This window comes from Pseudopipra pipra, chromosome 2 (genome assembly GCF_036250125.1).
Source record: "Pseudopipra pipra isolate bDixPip1 chromosome 2, bDixPip1.hap1, whole genome shotgun sequence".
In the NCBI taxonomy this organism is placed as follows: Eukaryota; Metazoa; Chordata; class Aves; order Passeriformes; family Pipridae; genus Pseudopipra; species Pseudopipra pipra.
The window spans coordinates 96,831,272-96,841,983 of NC_087550.1; the positions used below are offsets into that span (position 1 = coordinate 96,831,272).

Consider the following 10,712-nt stretch of genomic DNA (forward strand, 5'->3'; position numbering starts at 1 on the left):
TAAGTACTTGAAAACACCTAGTAGATATTTTGTCCTAGTCTGGTATTGTTCCAACAGAAATCACAATAATTTCCAGTTCCTCAATTTCAATAATGTATTACATTGCTGTGCCAATACCCATATTCACAGACTTCACTCACAATTTTCCATGAAGAGCTACATTACATGTTTGACTAATATTATTAATTCTTGTCTAGAAAATGAATTGTTTGAAAATCAATATGAATTTTGTTTTTGAAACCCCCATAGAATTTTATGGGTTTGGGTTTTTGCTTTTTTTCCCACTTATCTTTATCTGTATCACTTTCTTTCAAACGTAGTTTCTAAGCATCTTAGAATATTTGATCTGGACTAATAGGCCTTTGTTTATGTGACTTCTTCCCATACGCACCCGCCCTTCTCTGCTCATAGGTTTTTCAAGACCCATGTAAGTTCCCAAATGTCTCATTTTTTAATATTCTGGAATTATATCCTCTTGTCATAGTGCCATCTTTACCTTGACAGACTTAATACAATTAATCGTTACAGATGTGATGTGCCACGTGGTACATCTTTCAGAAGAGATATTATCTGATTACTTCTTCCACAACAGAATTATGGTCTCTGTTTTGGTGTTGTTATGATAGAGTAACTCCCATATAACTTCTATTACTATTTTCCCATTCACTTTGTCAGTCTTGCTCATTTTAAAGCATTTTTCAGGCCTTAAACATCTTAAATTTTACCTGATTTATAGGTTTTTCCCTGATTTGTAGGTTCCAGTCTTAAATGAAATCATCCACAATATATCTATTGATGTAGCTAGATTTTCATTCTTCAACTTCTTTTATGTAGTTTTAGATATATTTTAATTCTAGGTGTCTTTTACTTCAGCTCCTCAATTTCTTTAGTCCAGTTAGTTTTATATTGAGAGCACACAAAAGGGAAAGTTAGAATATACAATATTTCAATTAGTATATGTTTGTCCTTAGAACACAATCTGTTTATTTGGAAGAATAGTTATATACCAAGCTAGCAATAGTACAAAATAGCTTCAACATGTTGAAGTATACTACCCATTGATGGTGCAGTGCATACAGTATGTCAGTACTTCTACACTTAGTCAATGATTGAGAATGTTTTTTGGGGGAATGTTTTTTTGAGATTTAAATTTTTAATTTATGTCCAAATTCCACTTCAGGTGCTTCCATGCTTTACTGGAATTAGATTTCTCATACTGGTTGGTCTTACATACTTATTTCTGATTGATCATGAAAAAATACTAATTTGTATTTGGTTAAATTTTATAAGAACATGGAATATGTATAACATTGATGACAAATAAGAAAACATCATGAAACATAAGTTGGGGTTATCTTGTTTCTTCTTTCCGTAAAAGAAAAGTATGTTGCTAATATGAAAACAACAGTAACACATTATCTGGTTTAAAGCCAGCTGGAAATTAAGCACCTTGCAGCCATTTGCTCAGACTCCTTCTCTCACCCCCACCCCAGTGGAATGTGGGGAGAATCAAAAGTAAGACTTGTAGTTTGAGATAAGAACAGTTTAATAATTAAAAACGGAGTAAAATACAATAATAATAATACTAATAATGGAAAAAACAAGTGGTACACAACACAGTTGCTCACCACTTACTGGGGGATGCCAGACCCTGTTTCCAAACCCAGAATGGTCCCCATTCTAGGTAACTCCTCCAGTTTATACACTGGGCATGGCGTTCTATGGTTACGGAATATCCCCTTGGGCTGGTTAGGGTCACCTGTCCTGGCTATGGTCTCTTCCAGTTTTCTTTTGTGTGCCTCCTGAGACACACAAAAAAAGAAGTCTTTGACTTAGTATAAACACAGCTTAGCAAAAACTAAAACATCACTGTGTTATCAACATTATTCTCATTCTGAATACAAAACATAGCATTGTACCAGCTACTGAGAAGAAATTAATTCTATCTCAGCTGAAATCAGGACACACATAAACACAAGAAAACCCATGAACTTCACTTTGTCTACTGATAAAACACACTTTTCACAGGTTACCACAGTAAACATCCGGAGGTGTGTTTACATAGATTTGACCTGTTGCATGATGTTTTATCAGATCTGTGCCTGCTCTCAAGCAGTACTTGATACAAAACCTGTCAGCTATGAAAGGATATATGTTTTGTCATGTGAGTGATAGCTTTGAAGAATTACACATTGAAAACACCACCTGCTCATGAAGACATAATTCAGACTTCTTGCAAATGTCTAAATCCACTGATGTAGCTGTAACATGTATCCTGTTGTGACTGTCACATCACTCACTTTTTAAATGTCAAACCTGTCATGTTTCTTGATTGAAGTACTCTTAATGTAAAACATCTGAATTTTTTTTGTTGTTGTTCAATCAAGACAAGGCCATGCCAGTAAATAGCTAATATTTCGAAGTATCACCTAGAGAAAATAGTAATGGGTGCATCTTGTACCATGTTCTCCATGTATTGTCTCTACTTGTTTATAGTTGTATCCCTCAGATGAGTCACATGTCTACTATGCATTTCAAGTATGCCTACATGCTGTAGAAAGGACACAACACTGATTTTTTAACTAGCTACAAAAAAATTGAGGACATTTTATTCAAGATACAGAAAAGCATACTGCATGTGAATTTGTTCTGGAGTTCTACCAACTTTTTTCCATTTCAACACATTCAAATACAAATATATAAAAACTTGAAAATAAAAGTATAGAGATCCACCTTCAGATTTTGACTTTCTAAGGAAGATATTATGGTTTTCTTGTTATGTCACTGGCAGGCAAAAAAACCCCAAAAAAACAGACAGCAGGAAACACAAAAGAAGGTAAAATTAACTGAAGTAGTGTAGAGATGACATAAGCCATGGTAGGTAAAGATAAGTACTGTAGAAGAGAGTGGGATTTTCTGGGGGAAATATGAGGTATAAAACCATCAAGGAACTCTATGGATTCAAGGCAGCTATGAAAGGCCAAGTAGGTGATTAGAGGGATAGTACACTTCCCCTATGAGGAAAGGCTGAGAGAGCTAGGCCTGTTCAGACTGGAGAAGAGAAGGCTCCAGTGTGACCTTGTGATCTTTCACTACCTGAAAGGGCCTACAAAAGAGCTGGAAGGGGACTTACAAGCATATGCGGTGACAGAATAAGATGTGATGGCTTTAAACTGAAAGATGGTGGGTTTAAACTGTTTCTTAGGAAGAAAGTCCTTACTCTGAGGGTGGTGAGGCACTGGAAGAGGTTGCCCAGAGAAGCTATGGATGCTCCATCCCTTGAAGTGTTCAAGGCCAGGTTGGATGGGGCCCTACCTAAGCAATCTGGTCTAGGGGAAGGTATCCCTGCCCATGGCAGAGGGGTTGGAACTAGGTAATGTTTAAAATCTTTTTTGACACAAACCATTCTATGATTCTAAGATTCTATGATTTTATGATACTGTCTCTGAGACAGATATTAAATGAGAGGTAAATGAGGGTTACAGTGTTGGGGTCTGATGTTCACATTAATGTTCGTTAACTCCTTTACTCATCAGATAATTTATTGTACATTTTTCTTATGCTTAAATTTTTCAAAAAATAGCAAAAATATAATTTTAGCCAGTACCTTTTTTTTGCCCTTTCTGTGTGCTAAGGAATGCTGTAAGCTGACACAGCCCCCAGTAACTGCAAGACTGGGATTTCATCATGGCCAGGGACCCATAGTCTCTGCCCAGGATGGAAGGCATGGCTGCCACTTTCCTGTTTGCAGGTTCAGTCAGTAGCAAGGCTGAAGAGGTATCCCAAGGACACATACACAGACACATGTGTACACACAGGTCCGATTACACAGACAAAGCACTCCCTTCCACAGCATGCTGATGCAGTGCTCACACAAACACAGGTGCAGACAGACAACAGTCTCTTATTTGGCTGATTAGGATTGAAGGTCACTAGTGCAAGTGCACGTGTGTGCATACACAAACACATCTGCACTCTTCAAAGTCACAAGCACACGCACATTCATGAATCTCTTGAGCGCTGATACTGCCCCTCTATCCACCTGGTACCTCTTCCTGGATCCTAGGACCCCTTATCTGCCCCACAGGTCCCCAATTCACATGCAGATGCTTACCTTCTGGTGCTCACCAACAGCTGCCCATGGGTTCTCCTAAATACTGTCACAGTCCTATAGCCTGACTGATGCTCCTCTCTAGTACTGGGCTTAGAGGAGATACAGACACTTGTCTCCAATCCCAGCAGCCAGCACCAGGCACTTGGCACTCAGCCCCTCACTCACCTGGTAGCTCTGTCACTGATTTTCAGAACACACACCAATTTAATCCAGCAGTTGAGGTCAAGTCCCCCACCTGCTTCAACTGGTGTCCCTGAGACACCTGGCTCCAGCTGCTGGCACCACCATCCCAGAAATCCTGTACACCCATCTCACTGTGGTGTCTGGCCCCAGTCCACTCACATTCCTAGCAACCAGCTCCTCATAGCATCACGAAGTCATAGAATGGGTAAGGTTGGAAGGGACCACAGTGGGTCATCTGGTTCAACCTCCCTGCTCAAGTAGGATCAAACCAGAGCACATGGCACAGGATTGTGTCCAGACAGCTTTTGAATATCTCCAGTGAAGGAGATTTTAAAACCTCTCTGACAAACTGTTCTAGTGCTCAGTCACCTACACAGTAAGGAGGTTCTTCAGCATCTTCAGTTGAAACTTCCTGTGTTCCAGTTTCTGTCCATTGCCTCTCATCCTATTGTTTGACACCATGAGAGGAACCTGGCTCCATCCTTTTAACAACCTCCCTTCAGATGCTCATATACATTCATAAAATCACCTAACCCCTACAGCACTTAGACTTGCACAGGATAACAAATGAGTGGCAAAGGGAAACCTACCACAGGATTTAAGAAGACAACTACAGGGCTGGGAGATAAACCTGCTGATGGGCCACAGCCTGCATACAACCAGACCATCCTATACCCAACCTTGTTTTCCCCTTATCACTTTGCTCCTTCCCTTTGCCCCACACGCTCCCTCCTAAGTTTTGTGTGGTCCCACTGACACACCCCTCGAATACCCCAAATCCCCGTGCTCTTGTTTCCTTCTTATGAGTGACGAAGCACAGGCTGTTCCTCTCCAAAGCTATGTCCATAGTTTCTTAATGGGTGTTTGACTTGTGACTGGAGACTTTTTGTCCTTGGCAATGACTCTGCTGTCCCATGTCTGTTGGCTTTGTGTCTCTCTGTCTTCTTATTCATCACTTCCACTTTTATTTATTTTCTCCTTTGCACTGAAGAGGTCCTTGATAGGATCACCTTCATGAAGCAGATGCTCTCACATTCCACATATGCTTACAGTCTGCCCTGCTAAATTTCTTTTCTTTCATGACTAATGAAAACTACAGATATTCTTTCAAGTACTAGTCAGGGGAAAATAATTTAACAAAATATTGTATAATAATACAATAATATTATTATACAATAATAATGTATAATATTATTATAAAATAATATTGTATAATAATACAATAAGAACAATAACAGCAAAATATATAGGAAATTGAAGAAAAATATAATTCAGAATTTCTGGAGGAGACAGTATTGAAACCCTCTCTCTTACAAAGTTGCTGACAGCTATGCCATTGATTTTATTAGTGCTATGACTTCAAAGAGTGTCTCTCACATGGGATGTTAATTAGATGCTTCTGGGCTTGAAGAAAACAAGAAAAAAGTAATATAAACAGGTATGCCTTGATAGGATGACAGGTTGTTTCAGTCTACTTCATATCTATGGGCAGAAGGACATAACCATCCTCTGCTACCAATTAACAGCAGAGAGGCTTGGAACAAATTGCACACAGGCCAAATTGCACAGCCAGCAATATGTCCAATTTATTATTTAAATGAGTTAACTTTTATACAGTTTAGTTTGTTCTGGGTACTTGCTTACAACAAGGTGATTGGATAGCTTAGTCTGTGCACGTGTCTCATGCTTTCAGTTTATTGGATCTGAAGCTCTGTCCATGCAGCCTGAGATCACTCTTGGCATGAAAAGTCCCTTCTATTGATCCACCTTTAGGGGTTTTCCCGAGATCTGCAGGTGTCCCATTATCTCCAGTTTCTCAAGGCTTTCTTACTGTAAACACATAGCTAACAAGTATAAACATTGCATATATTCACACAGCTTGAGACTTTGAAAGTAATGTCAAGCAAGGCCTACAAAATGTAGGAAAAATTGTTCAGAGAAATCTCTCTGCTCCAGCCACACATATCTTCATATTCTTTCTCTCCTCACCCTTTGTTACATCCAAAGTATTCATGTATGTTCAAAATATATTGCACTTTGTAATGATAAACTCAGTTTTATCTCTGGACCATTTAAACCTTTCCTTCTTTCTTTTTTTCCCCATTTTTAGCTACATGCTAGACAGAAAAGTAGAGACCGACCTTCTGTAGTTTCTCTCACTCAGGAGCTACAGAGTATCTACAAAATGAGGCTACTCTCTCTCAGTGCTCTCTCATGTTGAAGGAGCCAGTCTTCATTGGGAGGGTAGATATCAGGATGTCCTACACTTTCACTGAGCAAAATGAGGTCAGTTGAATCCCTTTCACACAAGATAAAGATACTGTTGTTAGGCCACAGGAAATATATGAGAAAACAGTGTTGATATCAAAGGGGATTCTTGTTAGTTAGGTGAGTAGAGTAACATGCCCAAAGGATTCCCTGCTGCATTTAAATTGTTACAAATAATAAGAGACAGTGCTGCTGTCTTTGGATTTCGGCCCACAAAGAATTCTTTTATCTTTGTTACCATTTCTAAGGCTGTAATTTATGCTTTTGTCATTGTTGGACTGGAGCTTACTTTCCCACTGCATTACATCTTTTGTGTTCAGTGAAAATGCAGTGCACAATATGAAGAAGTTAGAAGAGAAAGGAGACTCAGATCTTGATTCCTGTGGTGCAATTGACTTGCTCAGAAATAGATAAAAGAAGTGGGTCTTTTTTTCTAAATGCATAATTAATCATCAGTTTCTATTGCCAGAAGGCACCAGTGAGGAAAGGAAGTTAGAAGGATTTAAAGATAATTAAACTTTTTTTGAGAGTAAAGTAATATTTTATAAAGTTTTTAAAGACATTTGAAGCTGTTCTTTAAAGTGTAAGACAGCCATTAGACTGGCCAAAGAGGAAACTCCTTATGAGGCTAAACGATTTGTTACCTACCTGTAAAAGAGCTTTCTAAATTTGGTAGGGTTCATATCATAGTGATTACAATTGAAACAGTACTCTGCTTTTAAAGTATGGCTTTAAACAGACATCTAATCAAATAACATGGCATTTCCTAGGTTCTTAAAAGTCTTCCAGAAAATGCACGTAAAGACCAAATCAATGGAGACTGAACGTAAGCAGTATTTGAAATTAAAAGGATTTTATAATAAAACGTATAATTCTCCTATATTATAAAAAACTTATATTTCAGATACCAGTGGCTTTACTAAAGTTTCAGTGATTCCAATTCAATTCTAGATCAAGCTTTTAGAATTATATCTGTGAAGTGAAATTAAATTATATAAGGGCATAGTTCTATCTGTTTTTATGAAAAGGCAAGCTACAGTGGATACCACTACTCAACACACTTCAGAAGTCCTCAATTTTTCATTATTGAAGACATCTTGAGATGGAGTGAAGGATAGATTTTCCTCTGATACAAGTTTTGCTGTGGAGTCTGCAGTTTGTTCTTATCTTGACTAGCTAACTCTGTGAAGGTAGAAGGAAGGTATATTTGTATATGTGCAGTCCAGAATGATTAAGTGTTCTGTGGCTTATGTCTTAATATTTTATTTAGTTTTGATTGTCCACAGTACTGTGATCACTTCTCCTTTGCCTTCAGTAGACAGAATATATCCTGAGTGAGAGGTGAATAAGTGGGAATGAAATTTATGAAAGTATGAGGTCAACAAAAGCATAAAAATATTTTTTTTTACTGTGAACTGCACAATAAAATTAGTTCAGTGATACCAAAGAGTGAAATGTTAAATAAAATTTTCTTTATCTTTCATAGAAAGCAATATAAACACATGGAAAAAGACAGAACTGTCTGAAAAATGTTAAACAGAGTTCTGATGTTATGATTTAAAATATCATATGAAATCACATTGTATATTTATATTCAAATGCTATCGTATATTGAATATTATGTATTATACAATGCTATTGTATATTGAATATTATGTATTATACAATGTATGTTAGGAATTAAATATCACAACTATGCTACATATTTTTATAGTATGTTGTATCTTCTACATATATTTCTGTCATTCATCTGGTTTCATAAAATACACTGATTTTGTGTGATTTGTTACACAGTGGAAAGGAGGTTGAGAGATCTTGAATTCAATGTTGCTAAAGAAGAGTGTATCTCAAGAGGGTGTTGTCTTATCCTTCTGTGCTCCAGTTGCAGAAAGTAGCTCCTTACAGAAACTCTTACATATATTAAGGTCACAAGAAAGTGAGTACCTGGCTTAAAAAAACCCGAAGTGTTTGAAAGATCTTCTTTTAGAAAGGCAACATTACAGTGACACACGAGGTGATGAGATATTTTTAAAAATAAAATAAACCCGTGGCCCACTTTCAATGGATGCTTTTTTTCTTTTTTTTCTCAGATTCTTCTGCTGCAAACATCTGTTCCCCTTAACTGGAGTAGCCAGCCTTTGGAGCCTTAGCATGGAGAGGATATTGTTTACAGTTTTAATATGGTGTCATTTTATTCTGCTCAGAGCAAATCTAATAAATGCCTAATTAAGAATCCGTCCAAGGTCACTGATGTCAATAAAGCTGAACAAATGTTAGGAAGGATGACAGTTCGGGGAATCAATCTGTCCAAGTACTAAGACTGGTGTAAGGCTCTGAACTCGCTGTGTGTATCTTGAGGAAGGTGCCAACTTCATTTTAAATCCACAGCATCAGCCATTGCCTGTTGACTGCTTGCCTTTTGGATTAAAACTGTAGCACTAAAACTGCAGGAATTAGTGAAGACTTCAATATCTGGTATGCAAAATTAGCTATATCCTTTCAATGTAAACTATTTTATGATAAAGCATACCTTAGCAATAAAGATATCTGCAAAAGTTTCACATGGTAGGGATGATCTTTGACTCACTGGATTATAAAGTGATAAAATGGGATTTGTTTCTTTGTCACTTGCATTAATTCAGACTGAAAATTTGCTACCTCTGCCAGGAGCTGCGGGAAGGAAGCAAAGCTTACTATTTGAAATGTAAATTGATCCCTTTTGACAGGCAAGGAAAGATTGAGCTGGAGGTATAGGAAATGTATGTAGCATTTTATTACTGATTATGAGTATTTGCTTGCACTTGCTCTTGAAGGTGTACAAATTATGCAAAGTTTAACTGCTTATTCCCATGCATAACATTATTCTGAAAAAACTTTCCTGTAAAAAGGATGACTAGTACCTCTTTGGGAAAGTGTTTATTACACTTTTGGAGTCACACAAGGAAAACTTGTATATTATACTTCTTTGGGTTACTAAACAAATTTCCTACTGGGAAAGAGCAGGTACAGGTATCCTAAATCAGGGTTTCTGTACTCTGTTCTCTGCTCTGAAGGAGCAGGTTTCAGCAGGCACATCGAGGCAAATCAGTAAGTGAGCTAGAGTGGTTACTGCTCAGCAGCTGGACCTTTCTTCGATTTCTTTCCACCAAAAGAAATTTTCAAAGGGAATTCTTTGCCTTGGTAAAAGGTAGTTGCATTAGGTTTGACTGATTGAGCTTATTTTGAAACAAAACCAGTAAAAATGGAAGTCACCTTTCACGCAAAACTTGTGGAATTCACTGTCAGCTCACAGAGGAAAACTTGGCTCTTGTGTAAATAAATCAGATAAACCTTGAGTTTTTTTGAATTCTAATCCTAGAATCTCAAATTGCTTTTTCATATAGAGGGGATTTGAACATTATACTGAATTTTATCACTGTTGAGGAAAATAATGAGTTCCACTTGGGAATGGAAGAGGCACTGACTGAGAGATTATGGGTCAGGATTAAAGGGAGGGCAGAATCAGGAGACATTATACTGGCTACAGGCCCCATCACCAGGGAAACTGAGCAGATGAGACCCTCTATAGAAAAACAGGAGTAGCCTCATATTCCTTAGCTCTGTTCCTCATGGGGGACTTTAATCACCCTGATATCTGTCAAACGGACACCAGAGCAAGGCAAAAGTAATCCAGGTGTTTCCTGGAATGAGTTGATGATAGCTTGCTTCTCCAAGAGATTAGAAGAGACAACGAGGAGATGTGCTTTATTGACCTCATTCTCACCATTGAGATTGTGCCAATGAGGAATACGAAGCTTAAGGGCGGCCTTGGCTGCAGTGACCATGAAATGGTGATTTCAAGATCCTTAGGGAAGGGAAAAGGGCACACATCAAGCTCACTAACCTGGACTTCAGGAGAGCAGATTTTGGCCTCTTTAGGGATCTGCGTGAATCATAGAATAAAAGAATCATAGAATCATAGAATCAACTGGGTTGGAAAGGACCTCTGAGATCATCAAGTCCAATCCTTGATCCAACATCGCCGTGGTTACTAGACCACGGCACTAAGTGACACATCTAGTCTCAACTTAAAAACTTCCAGGGATGGTGAATCTGCCACTTCCCCAGGCAGCTCATTTCAATGTCTGATTACTCCCTCTGTAAAAAC

At 38.0% G+C, this 10,712-nt stretch overlaps 1 long non-coding RNA gene across 1 annotated transcript; it reads right to left on the minus strand.

Annotated features, from left to right (window-relative positions):
• Positions 1-1,599: 1,599 nt before the first annotated feature.
• Positions 1,600-9,235, minus strand: LOC135407093 (uncharacterized). Its single transcript, XR_010426695.1, has 3 exons — positions 9,096-9,235; positions 6,439-6,596; positions 1,600-1,802 (listed from the first exon to the last, which is right to left on the minus strand). It is a non-coding gene; the product is annotated as an uncharacterized LOC135407093 (long non-coding RNA).
• Between the last annotated feature and the right edge of the window lie 1,477 nt (positions 9,236-10,712).